Source organism: Nerophis lumbriciformis, linkage group LG29 (genome assembly GCF_033978685.3).
Source record: "Nerophis lumbriciformis linkage group LG29, RoL_Nlum_v2.1, whole genome shotgun sequence".
NCBI lineage: Eukaryota > Metazoa > Chordata > Actinopteri > Syngnathiformes > Syngnathidae > Nerophis > Nerophis lumbriciformis.
Window position 1 is genome coordinate 4,855,990 of NC_084576.2, and position 24,191 is coordinate 4,880,180.

Genomic DNA, 24,191 nt, shown 5'->3' on the forward strand with positions numbered 1-24,191 from the left:
GGGGCACAGATCCGGTGGCCATGGATGAAGTGCTGGCTGTCCAGAGTCGGGACCCGGGGTGGACCGCTCGCCTGTGCATCGGCAGGGAACATCTCTGCGCTGCTGACCCGTCTCCGCTCGGGATGGTGTCCTGCTGGCCCCACTATGGACTGGACTCTTACTATTATGTTGGATCCACTATGGACTGGACTCTCACAATATTATGTCAGACCCACTCGACATCCATTGCTTTCGGTCTCCCCTAGAGGGGGGGGGGTTACCCACATATGCGGTCCTCTCCAAGGTTTCTCATAGTCATTCACATCGACGTCCCACTGGGGTGAGTTTTTCCTTGCCCGTATGTGAGCTTTGTACCGAGGATGTCGTTGTGGCTTGTGCAGCCCTTTGAGACACTTGTGATTTAGGGCTATATAAATAAAGATTGATTGATTGATTGATTTTTGGCTCTACATATGCTAGCACACTAATGTTAACATAGCCGCACACGGCTATAGTTAACAGCTACTATGAGGGCGTAGTTCTTACTAGTCTTTCTCAGGGCCGGACGGAGGCATAGACATGGAGGTGCGATGCACCCACAGACAAGAGTCTTGCGCCCCCAATCAAAAACTGAGAAAAAATAATTATCAAGCTGTTATGCTGTGATCAAGCAGAGGGCACAGCAAACTTAGATCAACTGAGACCCCAACTATAAACAAAAAAGGTACAGCTTTTGACAAATGAAGCACACAGTAAGACCATCTCTGAACAGATCAGCACCCACATCAGATCCTGATATCCAACTGGCAGAAAATGACTTGGAAATTGACCAGCAAAAGGAAGGAATTGTCCTATTCATTAACACACTAAAAAACAGGAAAGCCCCTGGCCAAGATAACCTGAATGCATAACTGTTCAAGGCAGACCCCGAACTGTGGCTCGATTGGTAGAGCGGCCGTACCAGCAACTTCAATCAATCAATCAATCTTTATTTATATAGCCCTAAATCACAAGTGTCTCAAAGGGCTGCACAAGCCACAACGACATCCTCGGTACAAAGCCCACATACGGGCAAGGAAAAACTCACCCCAGTGGGACGTCGATGTGAATGACTATGAGAAACCTTGGAGAGGACCGCATATGTGGGTAACCCCCCCCCCCCTCTAGGGGAGACCGAAAGCAATGGATGTCGAGTGGGTCTGACATAATATTGTGAGAGTCCAGTCCATAGTGGATCCAACATAATAGTAAGAGTCCAGTCCATAGTGGGGCCAGCAGGACACCATCCCGAGCGGAGAAGGGTCAGCAGCGCAGAGATGTTCCCTGCCGATGCACAGGCGAGCGGTCCACCCCGGGTCCCGACTCTGGACAGCCAGCACTTCATCCATGGCCACCGGACCTGTGCCCCCCCCCCCTCAAGGAAAAGGGGAGCAGAGGAGAAAAGAAAAGAAACGGCAGATCAACTGGTCTAACAGGGGGGCTATTTAAAGGCTAGAGTATACAAATGAGTTTTAAGATGGGACTTAAATGCTTCTACTGAGGTAGCATCTCTAATTGTTACCGGGAGGGCATTCCATAGTACTGGAGCCCGAATAGAAAACGCTCTATAGCCCGCAGACTTTTTTTGGGCTCTGGGAATCACTAATAAGCCGGAGTTCTTTGAACGCAGATTTCTTGCCGGGACATATGGTACAATGCAATCGACAAGATAGGACGGAGCTAGACCGTGTAGTATTTTATACGTAAGTAGTAAAACCTTAAAGTCACATCTTAAGTGCACAGGAAGCCAGTGCAGGTGAGCCAGTATAGGCGTAATATGATCAAACTTTCTTGTTCTTGTCAAAAGTCTAGCAGCCGCATTTTGTACCAACTGTAATTTTTTAATGCTAGACATAGGGAGCCCCGAAAATAATACGTTACAGTAATCGAGACGAGACGTAACGAACGCATGAATAATGATCTCAGCGTCGCTAGTGGATAAAATAGAACAAATTTTAGCGATATTACGGAGATGAAAGAAGGCCGTTTTAGTAACACTCTTAATGTGTGACTCAAACGAGAGAGTTGGGTCGAAGATAATACCCAGATTCTTTACTGATTCGCCTTGTGTAATTGTTTGGTTGTCAAATGTTAAGGTGGTATTATTAAATAAATGTCGGTGTTTAGCAGGACCGATAATCAGCATTTCCGTTTTCTTGGCGTTGAGTTGCAAGAAGTTAGCGGACATCCATTGTTTAATTTCATTAAGACACGCCTCCAGCTGACTACAATCCGGCGTGTTGGTCAGCTTTAGGGGCATGTAGAGTTGGGTGTCATCAGCATAACAATGAAAGCTAACACCGTATTTGCGTATGATGTCGCCTAGCGGCAGCATGTAAATACTAAAGAGTGCAGGGCCAAGAACCGAACCCTGAGGAACTCCGCACGTTACCTTAACATAGTCCGAGGTCACATTATTATGGGAGACGCATTGCATCCTGTCAGTAAGATAAGAGTTAAACCATGACAAAGCTAAGTCTGACATACCAATACGTGTTTTGATACGCTCTAATAAAATATTATGATCGACGGTATCGAAAGCAGCGCTAAGATCAAGAAGCAGCAACATAGATGACGCATCAGAATCCATCGTTAGCAGTAGATCATTAGTCATTTTTGCGAGGGCTGTCTCCGTAGAGTGATTTGCCCTGAAACCGGATTGAAAAGGTTCACAGAGATTGTTAGACACTAAGTGTTCATTTAGCTGCTGTGCGACAATTTTTTCGAGGATTTTCGAACTAAAGGGAAGGTGGGACACCGGTCGGTAGTTTACCATGAGGTCAGGATCAAGGTTAGGTCTTTTGAGCAGAGGATGAGGTTTCCAGGTTTGTTTCCCGCTTACGCCATCCTAGTCACTGTCGCGGTGCCCTTGGACAAGACAGTTTACCCCTGCTCTCAGTGCTACCCACACTGGTTTGAAGCTCAAATATGTAGATATTGGGTAAAGTACTTCATCTGGGAAAAAAAGGAAGCACCTAATGACTGGTCAATATAAAGATTCCAAACCTTAGAGACTTCAACAACTGGTGCTCCTTTCAGCAAAATCCTAGCAAAAATTATTGAACAAGGTCTCTACAAGGCAGTAGGTGAAACACTTGGAAAGGAACAGGCAGGATTTTGTAAAGGAGGGGGATGCATTGACCAGATATTTGCCCTTCGTAACGTCATAGAGCAATGCACCGAATGGCAGAGACAAGTTATACATCAACTTTGTGGACTTTGAAAAGGCTTTTAATAGCAAACACCGAGACAGGCTATGGAAAATTCTAAGGATGTACGGGACACCACAACATGTAGTGAACCTCATTAAGAGAGTCTATGCCAATTTCTCTTGTCGGGGTGGGAAACGGCAATTCTGGTGAAGACAGGAGTCAGGCAAGGGTGTGTGATGTCTACGCTGCTCTTCAACATCATCGTTGACTGGCCCATGGGTGAAGAGGAATACGATGGACACTCTCCTCAACATTGCAAGACGTGGACTTGATCCCACCAATCTAAGTCTATGAGCACAAACTGATGAAGCCTACTCGGATGAGCGGCGAAACGTCTTCCAAGACAAACCAAGCAGTCCAGTTGCGAATGATTAAACGCCCTGAGATGAGACCAACCTGGATGAATGAGAACCTTCATAGGTTTATTGTTTATTGAGGATCCCCATTAGCCGACGCACAAACGCCAGGCTAGTCTTCCTGGGGTCTTTTTCAAAATAGGTATGTTAGACCTTACTTTTGCCAATGATTTAGCAAGAAAACTGACTTAGAGAAAACATCACTTCTCAACTACTTGGCCCAAATAGTTGGTTTTACCGGAAGAAATTGGATGTAATGGCATCGAATGTCCCAGAGCCATTACCAATCCAAGTCAATGGAGAATCTCAGCCAATAATAGAAGAGTTTACATATCTTATGAGTACTGTTAGACAGGATTGGGGAGCACACAAATATGTCAAGAAATGAATTAAAAATGCCAGAAACACATTCAGAATGCTGAACAACTAATGGAAATCTCAACAATAAAGTAACAAGACACAACTCAAATTGTACCAGAAATGTATTAAATCCACCCTCTTATATGACTTGGAATGTTGGGGAATGACCGCAATTGACATCAGTCAGCGATCGGTCTTCCACACTAAAAGCCTGAGAAGAATCCAAAGGATTTTCTGGCCCAATAAAATATCCAACCAAGACATTTTGGAAAGATGCCAGCAAGAGCGCATGGACAGTATCGTTACAAAAAGGTGCTGGGACTGAATTGGGCTCGTTTGGAAGAGAGAGAGTAGCCCTAAACTGGACACCCGAAGGAAGAAGAAAGAGAGGACGACCCAAGACCACCTGGCGTCGCACTGTGGAAGAAGACATGAAGGAAATGGATCCAACTTTTCAATCATTAAATCAGTTTATTGAGTATGTCACGGTCACTTCCATATAGTACATACTATACCTACATACAGTATATCTTGAGAACAATCTAGTGCACAATAACAACATTTTTATTGTTTCACAAAAAATAGACTCAAATTAAGAAAATAAAATCAAATTGTGAATGTTGTCTGTCTATCTGTGTTGGCCCTGCGATGAGGTGGCGACTTGTCCAGGGTGTACCCCGCCTTCCGCCCGATTGTAGCTGAGATAGGCTCCAGCGCCCCCCGCGACCCCAAAGGGAATAAGCGGTAGAAAATGGATGGATGGATGGATATCTGGTGAAGAAGGAGCTGAGCCGGAAGGCAAAGCTCTCAATTTACCGGTCGATCTACGTTCCCATCCTCACCTATGGTCATGAGCTTTGGGTTATGACCGAAAGGACAAGATCACGGGTACAAGCGGCCGAAATGAGTTTCCTCCGCCGGGTGGCGGGGCTCTCCCTTAGAGATAGGGTGAGAAGCTCTGTCATCCGGGGGGAGCTCAAAGTAAAGCCGCTGCTCCTCCGCATCGAGAGGAGCCAGATGAGGTGGTTCGGGCATCTGGTCAGGATGCCACCCGAGCGCCTCCCTAAGGAGGTGTTTAGGGCATGTCCGACCGGTAGGAGGCCACGAGGAAGACCCAGGACACGTTGGGAAGACTATGTATCCCGGCTGGCCTGGGAACGCCTCGGGATCCCCCGGGAGGAGCTGGACGAAGTGGCTGGGGAGAGGGAAGTCTGGGCTTCCCTGCTTAGGCTGCTGCCCCCGCGACCCGACCTCGGATAAGCGGAAGAAGATGGATGGATGGATGGATGGATGGATATCTCAAATGGGTTATGGGAAGAAGTATAAACTTTTTTAATCCCACTTCTGTTTCCGTAGTTAAACTTTAACTAATAACATTCGGTTTCCTCCGAACCGCATTTTGTCACATTTATCTGGAGTTACATAACTCCATTTGCTCGGATTATTGAGTCTACAATAACTCAATATATTGTGAAGTACATTCATACTCACATTCAAAACAAGCCTAGACCTCACTCCACCCCCCCAAAATTAGAGATTTGTACAATTTCTTAAAGTGCTCAATGTTTGAACAGTGTTTGAGCTCGTCACTCAAGCCGTTCCATATTTTCACCCCACAGACTCAGACACAAAAACTTTTCCTTGTGCTAAGTGCTAAAGCGTGTTTTTATTTTGCCGTTCCTCTGAGGTTGTACCCCACATCTCTTTTCTATGAATAAACTTTGATTATTTGCGGGCAATTGATAACATTTTGTTTTGAATAATCTACCAAATCAGGAATATTGAACACAACTTTTATTTTCTGTCGTCTCACAGTCACCAACACACATTGACTTGACATCGCTAACATGAGCAACTTCCCATCATGATACAGTAGGTTCAACTTCCCGTCACGTGACCTACGGTGGCCTTGGATGGACAAATCTCACAACACACGTGCCGAGCCCGAAAAAAGGAGCAACAAAAAGGCTAAAGCCAAAAACAAGAGCGAGGGAACAACCAAGCAGGCACAAGACATTGATAGAACGTTGATTGTACATGTCCTTAAAGGCCTACTGAAACCCACTACTACCGACCACACAGTCTGATAGTTTATATATCAATGATGAACTCTTAACATTGCAACACATGCTTACTAAAGTGCAATTTAAAATTTCGCGTGAAATATCCTGCTGAAAACGTCTCGGTATGATGACGTCTGCGCGTGACGTTTTGCATGTAAAAGTAATTATTTTTGCAAATGTGTTTTGTTTTCTGCAACGGAGTAATTGTATTTACATTATTATTTTCAATTTGCTTCAGTTTTTGCACAATTTGCATGCTGATTTAGTTATTTGCAAACACCGAGGTATTATCAACAGGTCTTGTTAAAATTGACTTACTATATTTGATTATTATTATTATATTGTCACGGGCTCATCATTAGAATTAGGTATGGAAAATGTTCATTTTTATTCTTGTAAATTGATTTAAAAAAAAAAAAAAGAAGTATATATATATATACAGGTAAAAGCCAGTAAATTAGAATATTTTGAAAAACTTGATTTATTTCAGTAATTGCATTCAAAAGGTGTAACTTGTACATTATATTTATTCATTGCACACAGACTGATGCATTCAAATGTTTATTTCATTTAATTTTGATGATTTGAAGTGGCAACAAATGAAAATCCAAAATTCCGTGTGTCACAAAATTAGAATATTACTTAAGGCTAATACAAAAAAGGGATTTTTAGAAATGTTGGCCAACTGAAAAGTATGAAACTGAAAAATATGAGCATGTACAATACTCAATACTTGGTTGGAGCTCCTTTTGCCTCAATTACTGCGTTAATGCGGCGTGGCATGGAGTCGATGAGTTTCTGGCACTGCTCAGGTGTTATGAGAGCCCAGGTTGCTCTGATAGTGGCCTTCAACTCTTCTGCGTTTTTGGGTCTGGCATTCTGCATCTTCCTTTTCACAATACCCCACAGATTTTCTATGGGGCTAAGGTCAGGGGAGTTGGCGGGCCAATTTAGAACAGAAATACCATGGTCCGTAAACCAGGCACGGGTAGATTTTGCGCTGTGTGCAGGCGCCAAGTCCTGTTGGAACTTGAAATCTCCATCTCCATAGAGCAGGTCAGCAGCAGGAAGCATGAAGTGCTCTAAAACTTGCTGGTAGACGGCTGCGTTGACCCTGGATCTCAGGAAACAGAGTGGACTGACACCAGCAGATGACATGGCACCCCAAACCATCACCCAACCATGCAAATTTTGCATTTCCTTTGGAAATCGAGGTCCCAGAGTCTGGAGGAAGACAGGAGAGGCACAGGATCCACGTTGCCTGAAGTCTAGTGTAAAGTTTCCACCATCAGTGATGGTTTGGGGTGCCATGTCATTTGCTGGTGTCGGTCCACTCTGTTTCCTGAGATCCAGGGTCAACGCAGCCGTCTACCAGCAAGTTTTAGAGCACTTCATGCTTCCTGCTGCTGACCTGCTCTATGGAGATGGAGATTTCAAGTTCCAACAGGACTTGGCGCCTGCACACAGCGCAAAATCTACCCGTGCCTGGTTTACGGACCATGGTATTTCTGTTCTAAATTGGCCCGCCAACTCCCCTGACCTTAGCCCCATAGAAAATCTGTGGGGTATTGTGAAAAGGAAGATGCAGAATGCCAGACCCAAAAACGCAGAAGAGTTGAAGGCCACTATCAGAGCAACCTGGGCTCTCATAACACCTGAGCAGTGCCAGAAACTCATCGACTCCATGCCACGCCGCATTAACGCAGTAATTGAGGCAAAAGGAGCTCCAACCAAGTATTGAGTATCGTACATGCTCATATTTTTCATTTTCATACTTTTCAGTTGGCCAACATTTCTAAAAATCCCTTTTTTGTATTAGCCTTAAGTAATATTCTAATTTTGTGACACACGGAATTTTGGATTTTCATTTGTTGCCACTTCAAATCATCAAAATTAAATGAAATAAACATTTGAATGCATCAGTCTGTGTGCAATGAATAAATATAATGTACAAGTTACACCTTTTGAATGCAATTCCTGAAATAAATCAAGTTTTTCAAAATATTCTAATTTACTGGCTTTTACCTGTATATATATATATGATATTATGTAGATACATATGGATGAACAACATGCTCTAGGAAGTATCGGTTGCCCTCGTTTTTCGCGGTTAATTGGTCCCGGACATGACTGCGTCAAATGAGTTTCCACAACGTACTAGTAATTAACTATAAATCAAATATTTTCAAAGCTTTACATAAAAAAATATTTACGACCTCCTAAATATATTTTTCAACACTATTAGAACCCTCTGGACATGCAATAACACCCTATAGCAGGGGTGGGCAATTAATTTTTACCGGGGGCCGCATGAGCAACCTAGAGCACTGCTGGAGGGCCACATCGACAATATTAAGTTAGGTTAAATGAAATTATTATTATCATTATTATTAATATTCTTATATATATATAAATATATATATATATTTTAATCTTACGGTATATCAATAATAATATTGAGCAAAATTTAATCTAAATACATTTTGCTCAATATTGTTATTGATATACCGTAAGATAAAAAATAAAAAATAAAATGAAATAATAATAATAATAATCCATCCATCCATCCATTTTCTACCGCTTATTCCCTTTTGGGGTCGCGGGGGGCGCTGGAGCCTATCTCAGCTACAATCGGGCGGAAGGCGGGGTACACCCTGGACAAGTCGCCACCTCATCGCAGGGCCAACACAGATAGACAGACAACATTCACACTCACATTCCCACACTAGGGCCAATTTAGTGTTGCCAATCAACCTATCCCCAGGTGCATGTCTTTGGAAGTGGGAGGAAGCCGCAGTACCCGGAGGGAACCCACGCAGTCACGGGGAGGACATGCAAACTCCACACAGAAAGATCCCGAGCCCGGGATTGAACCCAAGACTACTCAGGACCTTCGTATTGTGAGGCAGATGCACTAACCCCTCTGCCACCGTGCTGCCCTAATAATAATAATAATGATAATAATAATTTCATTTAACCTAACTTAATACTGCAATACAACAAACAATAACTTGTTATATTTTCCACCTCATTTTACCTCTTCAGTGCGAATAATCCAGTCCGTTCTGGGCTTGAACAAGGGCATTGAAATCTGGCTGAATGTCTGAGGTGGCTATGCGAAGGACAGCTGAGAGGTGCTCATCAGTGATAGAGGATCTGTGTTTGGATTTGTTGAACTTCATCACAGAAAATGTCTGTTCACATACATATGTGGATCCAAAGAAGACCAGAATCCTCTGAGCATGCCTCCTGGAAAGTTCTCCTCTTTGAGGGAGGAGTAAAAGTACCGCAGTGAGATTGACCTGAAGTGATCTGCCAGAAGTGTCAGACTGTAGGTCAATGAGTTCCATCTAAACATCGCTTGGTGCATTGTCCACCTGCAGTTGAAGAAAGAAGAAACCACGTGCATTTCACTCTCAAGAGTTTTGAAATCTTGCATGCAGTGCGTCTAACATGGTTGAGTACTTGTGGAGGTGATTGGCTGATCTTGTGGCTTCCTGTCGTGGGTCAGAATGTTGTCCTTCATTTGGCTTGAGAGAAGCTGCAGCTCTCTCATGAAAGCCGTCACTGCACTGTACATCTCATGCACAAAAAGGCCCTTGCTCTGCAGTTTGACATTCAGTTCGTTTATGAGTGCAGTCACATCCACAGCGAATCCGAGGTCTGCCACCCAGTCTTTTGCGGCCCGCGGGTCTGCCCTATAATCATCTTTACACTATTTTGAGCCTATGTAGTAATGGTGCCTGAGGCTGAGCCAATCAGTAGCCACGATACCAAACAGCATGCTCTGATTGGTTTGGTCTCCTCGTGTGGTCAATACTACTGTAGTCCTACTAATAAATATTGTGATTGTTGGTCCAATCCACTGTCTTTTCGTTGTCGATTGTCATAACAGAAGCTAAAAGCTTAGGTGTTGTGCAGGAAAGATAATCGGCACGGATGATCACATTAAAGCGTCTTTGGTGCTATTTGTTAGCATCTTGAAAATATCCTTAATAGTATTAATCAGAGGTGGGACCAAGTCATTGTTTTGCAAGTCACAAGTAAGTCTCAAGTCTTTGCCCTCAAGTCCGAGTCAAGTCCCGAGTCAAGACAGGCAAGCCCCGAGTCAAGTCCAAAGTCAAGACTGGAAAGTCTCAAGTCAAGTCCTAAGTCCTGCATTTTGAGTTTCGAGTCCTTTCAAGTCCTTTTAACCACAGACTAATATATTAACACAGATTGTGTATGCTTTTCAAACGCTGTATTTATTAATTAAAACAAGTGCATTTTAAATTGCAGGAAAGAAAATTGTGCTGACATTGCACTTTATAATAGCACTATTAACCAGTCATTTTAAACATTAACTCATTCCTTTACAGAACAAACACATTGAAAAATAAAGTGCAAATGTACTTATTTGTACAAAAGTGTTAACATTGAAAAAACATGACATATACGTGAACATAACAAAAAAGTTGTACTTTTTATATGTCAGGGCCCTATGCTGCATTGCATTTGCAAAAGACCAAATTAGCCAAGAGTCTGTCAGTCGTTTGTGCACGATGGGGGCGTAGTATGATGCCACCATGGCTGAAAACTCGCTCCACTGGAGCACTGGAGGCAGGCACTGCCAAGACTCTCATGGCCACTCGGAACAGTGAAGGAAGAGTCTTCATGTTCAATGCCCAGAACAAAAGGGGGGAGAGAGTTGTTTTGGGTTGGTGCACTACTTGTAAGTGTATCTTGTGTTTTTTATGTTGATTTAATTAAAAAAAGAGGAAAAAAAAAAATTATTTCTTGTGCGGCCCGATACCAATCGATCCACGGACCAGTACCGGGCCGCGGCCCGGTGGTTGGGGACCATTGAGGTAAACAACCAACAGTATGTCAGAAAGCTAGCTAAAACGGTACACATATTCATAATATAGTATACATTTTAACTGACCTTTATTTGACTATTTTTGTCTTTTTTTAGGTGGCTAAAATACACGGTGCTGCTGACCGCCGTCTAACGTTACGTGTGATATATTGACTAACGTAACCCTGCTTGAAAAAAATCACTGAACAAAAAGTATGAATAAGGTAGTGAACTGCAACAGATTCCCGTGTTTGCAATAACGTTATAACGTTAGCAGTGAGTTTACAGCCTCACTGATTTAACTACACAGCAAATAAAAGTCACGTTACTTAGCCAATAAACGTTATCTTACATTCAAAACTTACCGTTCTTTGTGCAACTTCAAATGCCGGACGAAGTTGGAAGTTGTTGCCTCTCCATCAGTCATTTTGGAACCGCATGTGTTGCATACTGCAAACCGTTTTGTGTTGACCACCTCGTAATTTTTATACCCAAACAAAATTATTTTAGGCATCATTTTTTGTTCACTGGCGTGTGGTTTGGACATGTCTTCTTCGTTGGTTGTCCTGCAATTTGATTGGATAAATGCTGTGTGATGAAAACAAAGTAGATCTAATTTGATTGGCTGTTGTACTGAGACCACACCAGCTGACACACGCAACGCTGATAGACAAGTACACAATGAAAAATACGGAGCGCTCCCGAATAACTTTTTCATCTTTGGGTTTTGGGGAAAGTAGCAAGTCATGTCAAGTCATGTCAATTCAAAAGGCTCAAGTCCAAGTGAAGTCACAAGTCATTGATGTTAAAGTCGAAGTCGAGTTGCAAGTCTTTTTACATTTTGTCAAGTCGAGTCTAAAGTCATCAAATTCATGACTCGAGTCTGACTCGAGTCCAAGTCATGTGACTCGAGTCCACACCTCTGGTATTAATAAACTAGACGAATATATATTTAATCTCTGAATGTTACAAATTTGCAACCTTCTTGTGCACAATGTGAATAGATCAGATCAATAACCCATGAAAATACTCTCAGGGCAAATCACAGCAATTACTTATATGACACAATCTAAATAACTTTCCCTAGTCATGGTAATAAAAAATGAAAGAACATGCAGCTAACATGGTGACAGATAACACTACCTGCTCACAGAACATTGTGGATATTATGAAAAACGTCCAAACGGCATAACAAAATTCAAAATGACACCCATTTAAATCCATTAAGGTGCATGATGGGAAAACATTGAAACACTCTTTCCACACTTATCCATGTTTGGCGCATAGTAGCTGCTGGATATTACAAAACTTTCAGGAGATCGCCACGGAAGTAAACAAGCTAAGACTCAAACTTTCACATACTCCTAATATCCAATTAAGTTAATTATACATCCATTAATACACACATCCATTAATTATATATCCATCATATTAATATACGTACATGTATTTGGCCACCGGACTCCCCTGTTTTAAATCTTTCAAAAATATTTTTTCTTAAGAGTGTATAAATCCACTCCATCCCATTTTAAATATTTCAAATCTGCACTGATGCAGGTATATAAAGAGTACACTAGAGGTGTCCAAACTTTTTGAAAAGGGGGCCAACTATATATATAATGTGTGTGTGTGTGTGTGTGTGTGTATGTATGCATGTATATACATGTGTTTTTGTGTATATATGCATGTATGCACATAAGTGTATATATGTGTGTGTATATCCATCCTTTCATCTATTTTCTACCGCCTGTCCCTTTCGGGGTCGCGGGGTATATATACATATATATATATATATATATATATATATATATATACTGTATATATATATATATATATATATATATATATATATATATATATATATATATACCCACGCCAGGAAACCAGCCAAAAAAGAACAGAAAACGAAACGACATCATCTGGTACAACCCCCCATACAGCAAAAACGTCTCAACGAACATTGGACACAAATTCCTCAATCTGATTGACAAACACTTTCCCAAAGACAACAACCTAAGAAAAGTATTCAACAAGAACAACATTAAATTGAGCTACAGCTGCATGAACAATATACGACAAATCATCTCAAACCACAACAAAACAATTGCAAATGAGCCGTCGACCCCCAGTCAGAGCGACTCCAAAACCAACAAAGCATGTAACTGTCGAAAGAAACCTGATTGCCCCCTCAACGGGGGGTGTTTACAAACATCAGTTGTCTACCAATCTAAGGTAATACGCAAGGACATTAACACATCCGACACATATGTAGGATTAACCGAGGGAGAATTCAAAACCAGATGGAACAATCACAAGGCTTCTTTCAGGAACAAAAACCTGCGAAATACCACAGAACTCAGCAAACACATTTGGGACCTCAAAGACAATAATGTTGAATATTCAATAACATGGCAAATTCTTGCATCCAGCACACCTTACAATAGTGGTAATAAAAGATGCAACCTATGCTTGAAAGAGAAACTGTTTATTATTTACCGTCCAGACCTGTCATCCCTCAACAAGCGCAGCGAAATTGTAACAGCATGCCGCCATAGACGGAAACACCTCCTAGGTAACACATGAGCCAATCACCACGCCCCTAGGCCAGCCTGTACCCACCCACTCTGTGCCCTATATAAACCATGGTATGCGAATGCTCCCATTAAAATCTCCTGACGATTGAGGGTACCCCCCCTCATGAAACAGGCCTGTAGAGATGAAATAGTCTTGTGATTTTTTCCCACACATACATATATATATATATATATATATATATATATATATATATATATATATATATATAAATATATATATATATATATATATATATATATATATATATATATATATATATATATATATATATATATATATAGCCTAAACATATATGTATACATATTATAACAATATAATGGATATGTAATAAATAAATATTACAATTGGATATTAAGACTATGTGAAAGTTCAACTCCTACCCTGTTTACTTCCGTGATGACATCCTTAAAGTTTTGTAATCAATCAGAAATATCAAGCAGCTACAATTCACCAAACATGGATAAGTGTGCAAAGAGTTTTTTTTTGTTTTTTTTTTTGCATTTTTACCATCATGTCTTGCAATGGATTTAAATGGGTGTAATTTATATTTTTTTATGGTGGTTGGCTGTTTTTTGAAAGTTCAGTGAGCAGGTTGTGTTATGTGTTACCATGTGTGTTGACTTTTTTTGTGCCAGAATGACTTTTAGTGCGTGTGCCTCACAATACGAAGGTCCCGAGTAGTCCTGGGTTCAATCCCGGGCTCGGGATCTTTCTGTGTGGAGTTTGCATGTTCTCCCCGTGACTGCGTGGGTTCCATCCGGGTACTCCGGCTTCCTCCCACCTCCAAAGACATGCACCTGGGTAGGGGTGATGTTTGATAAGAAATTATCGAGTTCGAGCCATTATCGAATCCTCTTATCGAACCGATTCCTTATCGATTTTCTTTTCCAATCCAGATAGGTTGTTGTATATGGAAAAGACACAATATTTGGTTTAACAAAAGCTCACTTTTATTTTATAAGAAAAAAATAAAATAAAATAAAAAATAAATGAATAAATGTTACCTCCCTAAAAAAAAAATGAAAAAAAACATATTGACTGTTGTTTCCCAAAGTATATTAAGTGGGATTTTTCAGAAAAACAAATATATACAGTAACACAAAAACAACCTGTCTCTGTGATCACTATAGGTGAATAGCCATGCCTTGAGGCGTTTTTTCCGGTCCAATATTTTTTTTGCTTGTGTGACATCACAGGAAATGACGTAGCTCAGTCACTAGACTGAGCTACGTCATTTCCTGTGATGTCCCACAGGGCATTTCTTGTGGGACGGGATTCGTTCCCAGGGATTCGAATAAAGAACCAACTCTTTTTCTTTACTATAGTGGCCTCGATAACGGGAACCGGTTCTCAAAAAGGGATTCGAGTCCATGGAATCGGTTCTTCTCTTATCGAACGGTTCTTCTCTTATCGAACGGTTCTTTTCTTATCGAACAACCGGGAGAACCGGTTTCGAACATCATCCCTACACCTGGGGATAGGTTGATTGGCAACACTAAATTGGCCCTAGTGTGTGAATGTGAGTGTGAATGTTGTCTGTCTATCTGTGTTGGCCCTGTGATGAGGTGGCGACTTGTCAAGGGTGTACCCCGCCTTCCGCCCGAATGCAGCTGAGATAGGCTCCAGCATCCCCCGCGACCCCGAACGGGACAAGGGGTAGAAAATGGATGCATGGATGGACTTTTTTTTTTTTCTAAGCTATGACTAGGAAAGGTTGTTTGTATTGGGTTGTATAAGTAAATGCTGTGGACATGATCTCGATAAAGTATGGTTCATGGTCACTGGCCTGATTCTTTTTCACAAACAAGCGCCTACCAAGCCACCAGGAATTCAAATTTAATAACACTCTGCTCGGCTAGCTTTTTTTTTTTATTGAACTCGTACCGTCTCTCGGGCCAAATGGAAGACGCCAACGGGCCTCCAGGTCACATGACTACTCTCTAGCTTGTCTTCTTCTATCGATGCTTTGCGTGAGAATCTGGGTATTATCTTCGACCCAACTCTCTCCTTTGAGTCACACATTAAGAGTGTTACTAAAACGGCCTTCTTTCATCTCCGTAATATCGCTAAAATTCGTTCCATTTTGTCCACTAGCGACGCTGAGATCATTATTCATGCGTTCGTTACGTCTCGTCTCGATTACTGTAACGTATTATTTTCGGGTCTCCCTATGTCTAGCATTAAAAGATTACAGTTGGTACAAAATGCGGCTGCTAGACTTTTGACAAGAACAAGAAAGTTTGATCATATTACGCCTATACTGGCTCACCTGCACTGGCTTCCTGTGCACTTAAGATGCGACTTTAAGGTTTTACTACTTACGTATAAAATACTACACGGTCTAGCTCCAGCCTATCTTACCGATTGCATTGTACCATATGTCCCGGCAGGAAATCTGCGTTCAAAGAACTCCGGCTTATTAGTGATTCCCAGAGCCCAAAAAAAGTCTGCGGGCTGTAGAGCGTTTTCTATTCGGGCTCCAGCACTATGGAATGCCCTCCCGGTAACAATTAGAGATGATACCTCAGTAGAAACATTTAAGTCCCATCTCAAAACTCATTTGTATACTCTAGCCTTTGAATAGCCCCCCTTTTTTAGACCAGTTGATCTGCCGTTTCTTTTCTTTTCTCCTCTGCTCCCCCCTATACCTTGTGGAGGGGAATACACACAGATCCGGTGGCCATGGATGGGGTGCTGGCTGTCCGGGGTCGGGACCCGGGGTGGACCGCTCGCCTGTATATTGGTTGGGAACATCTCTGCGCTGCTGACCCGTCTCCGCTCGGGATGTTTTCCTGCTGACCCCACTGTGGACTGGACTCTTACTGTTATGCTGGATCCACTATGGACTGGACTCTCACAATATTATGTTAGACCCACTCGACATCCATTGCATTCGGTCTCCCTAGAGGGGGGGGGGGTTACCCACATATGCGGTCCTCTCCAAGGTTTCTCATAGTCATTCACATCGACGTCCCACTGGGGTGAGTTTTTCCTTGCCCTTATGTGGGCTATACCGAGGATGTCGTTGTGGCTTGTGCAGCCCTTTGAGACACTTGTGATTTAGGGCTATATAAATAAACATTGATTGATTGATTGATTGATAATTGTAGTATTTGTGTCTTCATGAAAGTCGGCACGTTTCCGTGTGAATGTGCAGGATGATGGAAGGCGAAGTAAAGTGCAATAAGCAGAGAGAGAGAGAGAGGGAGAGCATCCTCCGGGGGCGCCCTCCTCGCTCCTCCACACTTCAAGCCGATGGCCACGTAGTATACTTGCCAACAAGCAAGCTTTTTTGGGAGGGAATCACAGGGGAACTGTACGCGCGCACGTGTGTGTGTGTGTGTGTGTGTGTGTGTGTGTGTTCTCTCAAGCCGAGAGATATTTATTCCTCTCTGAGCCTCTCTGGCTCTCTTACACCACTTTTTTTTTGCACCACTCTTGTCTCTGCAACGCTCCGAGCGTGCGTACAGCTACTGCGTCGTGTCTCCCGAGTATTCCTGCGGCTAATGGAAAACACTCGGCGCTCCATCCTGAAGCCGGAGTCAAGTTGTCGTATCGCCAAAAGCAAAGTTTCCTCCAACGCGCTGCGGGCCTCAAAGTTTATTTCTTTAATGTTGTAACTGCCGTGTGAGCGTAAAGCATACTTGCATTTTTGATTTTTTTTTCACGAGCATGATCTCGGAGAGCATTCTGGTGGAAGTCATCCAGTCTGGGTTCCATGTTGTACCACGTTTGAAGTCAAACAGCGAGCTGGCATGCAGTGGAACGCAATCAATCAATCAATCAATCAATCAATGTTTATTTATATAGCCCTGAATCACAAGTGTCTCAAAGGGCTGCACAAGCCACGACGACATCCTCGGCTCAGAGCCCACGCAACATGATCCATTCCAATTTGTTTATACTTCAAAGCAATTTCTCCTACTCAGGCAATGTTTTATCAAATTTGACCATTCTTAAGTGTACGCTAATAAAGTACCGCAGTACTAATGAATTAAAAAAAGGTACTACAGTATACTGCCTCTGAAAAATACCGGCACTTACAAGCAGACACAGTGTGGAGACAGAAGAGCTAACAATAAAGGTGAAGCTATAAACACCGAAGCTACCTAGCGGCTAACGTCCATCCAGTAATTTAGCTACTTCTGCATCATTAATCCTCGCATCCATTGCGAAAAATAAAGTGAGTTTCTTACAAGTACCATTATCACTGGAGGACAAGGAATAGCTAAACATGCTTCACTACATGCCGTAGGAGGATACAATAGCTGACCGCTATTCTCCAACCCCGTTTCCATATGAGTTGGGAAATTGTGTTAGATGTAAATATAAACGGAATACAATGATTTGCAAATCCTTTTCAACCCATATTCAATTGAATGCACTACAAAGACAAGATATTTGATGTTCAAACTCATAAACTTTATTTTTTTTTTTGCAAATAATAATTATCTTAGAATTTCATGGCTGCAACATGTGCCAAAGTAGTTGGGAAAGGGCATGTTCACCACTGTGTTACATGGCCTTTCCTTTTAACAACACTCAGTAAACGTTTGGGAACTGAGGAGACACATTTTTTTAACTTCTCAGGTGGAATTCTTTCCCATTCTTGCTTGATGTACAGCTTAAGTTGTTCAACAGTCCGGGGGTCTCCGTTGTGGTATTTTAGGCTTCATAATGCGCCACACATTTTCAATGGGAGACAGGTCTGGACTACAGGCAGGCCAGTCTAGTACCCGCACTCTTTTACTATGAAGTCACGTTGATGTAACACGTGGGTTGGCATTGTCTTGCTGAAATAAGCAGGGGCGTCCATGGTAACATTGCTTGGATGGCAACATATGTTGCTCCAAAACCTGTATGTACCTTTCAGCATTAATGGCGCCTTCACAGATGTGTAAGTTACCCATGTTTTGGGCACTAATACACCCCCATACCATCACAGATGCTGGCTTTTCAACTTTGCGCCTATAACAATCTGGATGGTTCTTTTCCTCTTTGGTCCGGAGGACACGACGTCCACAGTTTCCAAAAACAATTTGAAATGTGGACTCGTCAGACCACAGAACACTTTTCCACTTTGTATCAGTCCATCTTAGATGAGCTCAGGCCCAGCGAAGCCGACGCCGTTTCTGGGTGTTGTTGATAAACGGTTTTCGCCTTGCATAGGAGAGTTTTAACTTGCACTTACAGATGTAGTGACCAACTGTAGTTACTGACAGTGGGTTTCTGAAGTGTTCCTGAGCCCATGTGGTGATATCCTTTACACACTGATGTCGCTTGTTGATGCAGTACAGCCTGAGGAATCGAAGGTCACGGGCTTAGCTGCTTACGTGCAGTGATTACTCCAGATTCTCTGAACCCTTTGATGATATTACGGACCGTAGATGGTGAAATCCCTAAATTCCTTGCAATAGCTGGTTGAGAAAGGTTTTTCTTAAACTGTTCAACAATTTGCTCACGCATTTGTTGACAAAGTGGTGACCCTCGCCCCATCCTTGTTTGTGAATGACTGAGCATTTCATGGAATCTACTTTTATACCCAATCATGGCACCCACCTGTTCCCAATTTGCCTGTTCACCTGTGGGATGTTCCAAATCAATGTTTGATGAGCATTCCTCAACTTTATCAGTATTTATTGCCACCTTTCCCAACTTCTTTGTCACGTGTTGCTGGCATCAAATTCTAAAGTTAATGATTATTTGCAAAAAAAAAATAATTTTTTTTTATCAGTTTGAACATCAAATATGTTGTCTTTGTAGCATATTCAACTGAATATGGGTTGAAAATGATTTGCAAATCATTGTATTCCGTTTATATTTACATCTAACACAATTTCCCAACTCATATGGAAACAGGGTTTGTAAACAAATGCCATGGGTGGGTCTACACAGACATCCACTGTAACGATACCAAGTACAAGAGCCGTATCTAGTCGATACTACCATGATTACATCAATATTTTTTACTATCACAAAATGTTTTGTTATTTTTTTATTGTTTATAAACTTCCAGAAATATGTCCCCCGGCACAGGAGAACTTTAATTATGACCAATTACTTGGTATCAAATTGATACCTACATTTGTAGTATCACCCAAAAGTTACGTAAAGTATCCAAACAACAGAAGAATAAGTGATGATTACATTTTAACAGAAGTGTAGATAGAACATGTTAAAACAGAAAGTAAGCAGATATTGACAGTAATTGAACAAGTAGATTAATAATACATTTTAAAGTTTGTCCCTCACAATGTTGACAAAATAATAGGTAGCAGAGGTGTGGACTCGAGTCACATGACTTGGACTCGAGTCAGACTCGAGTCATGAATTTGATGACTTTAGACTCGACTTGACAAAATATAAAAAGACTTGCAACTCGACTTAGACTTTAACATCAATGACTTGTGACTTCACTTGGACTTGAGCCTTTTGAATTGACATGACTTGACATGACTTGCTACTTTCCCCAAAACCCAAAGATGAAAAAGTTATTCGGGAGCGCTCCGTATTTTTCATTGTGTACTTGTCTTTCAGCGTTGCGTGTGTCAGCTGGTGTGGTCTCAGTACAACAGCCAATCAAATTAGATCTACTTTGTTTTCATCACACAGCATTCATCCTATCAAATTGCAGGACAACCAACGAAGAAGACATGTCCAAACCACACGCCAGTGAACAAAAAATGATACCTAAAATAATTTCGTTTGGGTATAAAAATTACGAGGTGGTCAACACAAAACGGTTTGCAGTATGCAACACATGCGGTTCGAAAATTACTGATGGAGAGGCAACAACTTCCAACTTCGTCCGGCATTTGAAGTTGCACAAAGAAGGGTAAGTTTTGAATGTAAGATAACGTTTATTGGCTAAGTAACGTGACTTTTATTTGCTGTGTAGTTAAATCAGTGAGGCTGTAAACTCACTGCTAACGTTATAACGTTATTGCAAACACGGGAATCTGTTGCAGTTCACTACCTTATTCATACTTTTTGTTCAGTGATTTTTTTTAAGCAGGGTTACGTTAGTCAATATATCACACGTAACGTTAGACGGCGGTCAGCAGCACCGCGTATTTTAGCCACCTAAAAAAAGACAAAAATAGTAAAATAAAGGTCAGTTAAAATGTATACTATATTATGAATATGTGTACCGTTTTAGCTAGCTTTCTGACATACTGTTGGTTGTTTACCTCAGTGGTCCCCAACCACCGGGCCGCGGCCCGGTACTGGTCCGTGGATCGATTGGTATCGGGCCGCACAAGAAATAATTTTTTTGTTCTTTTCTTTTTTTAATTAAATCAACATAAAAAACACAAGATACACTTACAAGTAGTGCACCAACCCAAAACAACTCTCTCCCCCCTTTTGTTCTGGCATTGAACATGAAGACTCTTCCTTCACTGTTCCGAGTGGCCATGAGAGTCTTGGCAGTGCCTGCCTCCAGTGCTCCAGTGGAGCGAGTTTTCAGCCATGGTGGCATCATACTACGCCCCCATCGTGCACAAATGACTGACAGACTCTTGGCTAATTTGGTCTTTTGCAAATGCAATGCAGCATAGGGCCCTGACATATAAAAAGTACAACTTTTTTGTTATGTTCACATATATGTCATGTTTTTTCAATGTTAACACTTTTGTACAAATAAGTACATTTGCACTTTATTTTTCAATGTGTTTGTTCTGTAATGGAATGAGTTAATGTTTAAAATGACTTTGGTTAATAGTGCTATTATAAAGTGCAATGTCAGCACAATTTTCTTTCCTGCAATTTAAAATGCACTTGTTTTAATAAATAAATACAGCGTTTGAAAAGCATACACAATCTGTGTTAATATATTAGTCTGTGGTTAAAAGGACTTGAAAGGACTCGAAACTCAAAATGCAGGACTTAGGACTTGACTTGAGACTTTCCAGTCTTGACTTTGGACTTGACTCGGGGCTTGCCTGTCTTGACTCGGGACTTGACTCGGACTTGAGGGCAAAGACTTGAGACTTACTTGTGACTTGCAAAACAATGACTTGGTCCCACCTCTGATAGGTAGATAAATGACACAATATGTTACTGCATACGTCAGCAGACTAATTAGGAGCCTTTGTTTGTTTACTTACGAATAAAAGACAAGTCTAGTATGTTGAACATCTTATTTCATGCCAAAATTCTTCTTTGATTGCAATAATAAGCATATGTTTCATGTATTATAAGATTTTCTGTTCAAATAAAGCCAATAATGCCATTTATCAAAATATTGGTATTAGAACAACCCTACTGAAGTGTCATACAGGGGTAAAAAACAAATGATATGGTGAAAAAGGCTTTCCACTATCGTTGGGACACCATCTAAATGGGCTGTTTTAGTCTCTTTTTTTTGAAAAGGTGTCGGTCTGAGGACAATATACAGAAGGATTTAGCCAAAACTATTCGCTAGATCAGAGCTGGGCGAATATTTTGACTCTGGGGGCCACATTGAGAGAAAAAAAATGTGTCTGGGGGGGCCAATGTGTATATGTGTATAAATTATATATACACATTTAGCTGTAAAAATCTGCTGTGCAGTATGTGTGTTTGGGTCCCTTTTTTTCAGGAACACTAATACCAAAAGTCACAATGTCCGATAGCGTTCTAAAATAGTTATGACAGACCACTTCAAGAAAACAGAATGGAATTTTACAGTATTTTACTGAATGGGACACCCAAAAAGTACATGAAAAAAAGAAAGTGGGATTTACATTATTAACTATGAACAGTGAATATGTCATGTTCTGTGGTCATGTTTTGTTTGGTTATGTTCTGTTGGTTTTTGGACTCTTTTAGTTCCTGTTTTTGCACTCTTGTTTGTTTTGTCACCATGACGACCGATTAGTTCACCTGTCCTCATGTGACTCACGCACCTGACTCATTTGGACATCATGAGACATTATTATTTAAGCCTGTAGTTGCCAGGGAGTCGGCCTGGCGACATTGACATTACTCTGTTGACATTATCATGCTCTGTTTCTTCATAGTTCATGCTGCTCTGCTCACGTCACCGTAAGTGTTTTTGTTTCATGTTCATAGTTTCTGCCCATGTGTTAGTTTTGTTCCTCCACTGTGAGCACTTTTTGTTTGTACCCTTTTTTTTGAGTGATAAATTAAATCATGTATAAACCTGCAAGCCTTGTCCAGTCAAGTCCGTTTGCACCACGGGAAAACATTCCTCGCAGCAAGCTGCGAAAGCCTCGCATCGCAGTAAGCTGCATCATAGTCCACGCCATGACAGAATGTCGCCAGCAAAAAGTTTTCCCGCAAACGACTTGGAGACGAAGGACGAGTTTACGTGGGAGGTTCTGCGCGCCATGGAGGTCGAAACGCTCCGCCATTCCCCCGGGGAGCGTCGGGATCTAATGTGGGGTCCTGGCGGCAAGCTAATCCCGATCAGCTCCGTGTGGCCTGAGGACGTTGTCGCGTCACCCCAGTGTCAGAATGGAGAAGCCCTTCCTGACTGCCTCCGTCTTCGCATCGGTGAAGACGGAGGCAGTCAGGAAGGGCTTTTCCGAGCGGACAGGACGCTTAATGGTGGCTACAATTTTGATGTTAAGGGTCTAAAAAAATTACGTAGAACGTCCGACGGTCCGGATTGGAAAAATCTTAATGGGCCGCATGTGGCCCATGGGCCGTATTTTGCCCAGGTCTGCTTTAGATTGACAATTCATCATATAATGTCAGCATGTTGCATCCACCTGTTACTAATGTCATTAGCAAGTAGCAAATACAACGTCCCCATGTACTAAAATAGTCAGATTTCTCAAATAAGTTGGTTTCTTCTAGCCTTACGTCCACATGTGAAGTTCCATGTCTGATCTCTCATGTGACTGTTGGCCATACGCAGTGCGCCTCTCGTACACTAGGGGGCAATTGTGGTAATTTCAGAGTGTCTGGTTATGTGGGAATGTAAATAAAAGAATAAAGCTGCGAGCCCTTTCACGCAAGTCGGCCGGCACGCATGACCCACCACCAAAAATTTTGGGCCCACCAAAATATAAAATTTTTCACTATATCTGACGCGCCTGCATAATATGGGGACTTTTCATACATGTTAGGGGCCTCAAAAAGGTGTCCAAACATATAACATTTGGGCAAAAATGGAAGACGAAAACAAAGATGGCCGTTTTCAGCAATGGGTTCCTGAGACATTTATGTGTGCGTCCCGTCATGTTAGACGTCTCCCGTGATTTTTGCGTCGATACGTGAAACTGGTAGGAGGGGCTAATATTTTCTTATCTTATTGCAATTTCATTTTCGGGACACCCAAAATATAACATTTCTCACCATACCTGACCCGCCTGCAATATATGGGGACTTTTCGTGCATATTAGGGGCCTCAAAAAGGCGTCCAGTCGTATAGAAGTAAAAACACAACAATTTCAATAGGGCCCTTGCGAGGCTCTGCATCGACCCTGTGATGCTTGTTCCGCTGCTCGGGGCCCTACTAAAATCAAATAAAAATTAAATAAAATCTACGCAAGACTGCCATCATCATTTGCAGCAATTAGGATCAAGATCTGAACTTGTGAAATCAGGTTTTAACATTTCGTGTTTTGTGGTGAACTATCAGATTAAAGTTGGCGCCAGAGGTGGGACCAAGTCATTGCTTTGCAAGTCACAAGTAAGTCTCAAGTCTTTACCCTCAAGTCTCGAGTCAAGCCCCGAGTCAAGACAGGGCAAGTCCGAGTCAAGTCCAAAGTCAAGACTGGAAAGTCTCAAGTCAAGTCCC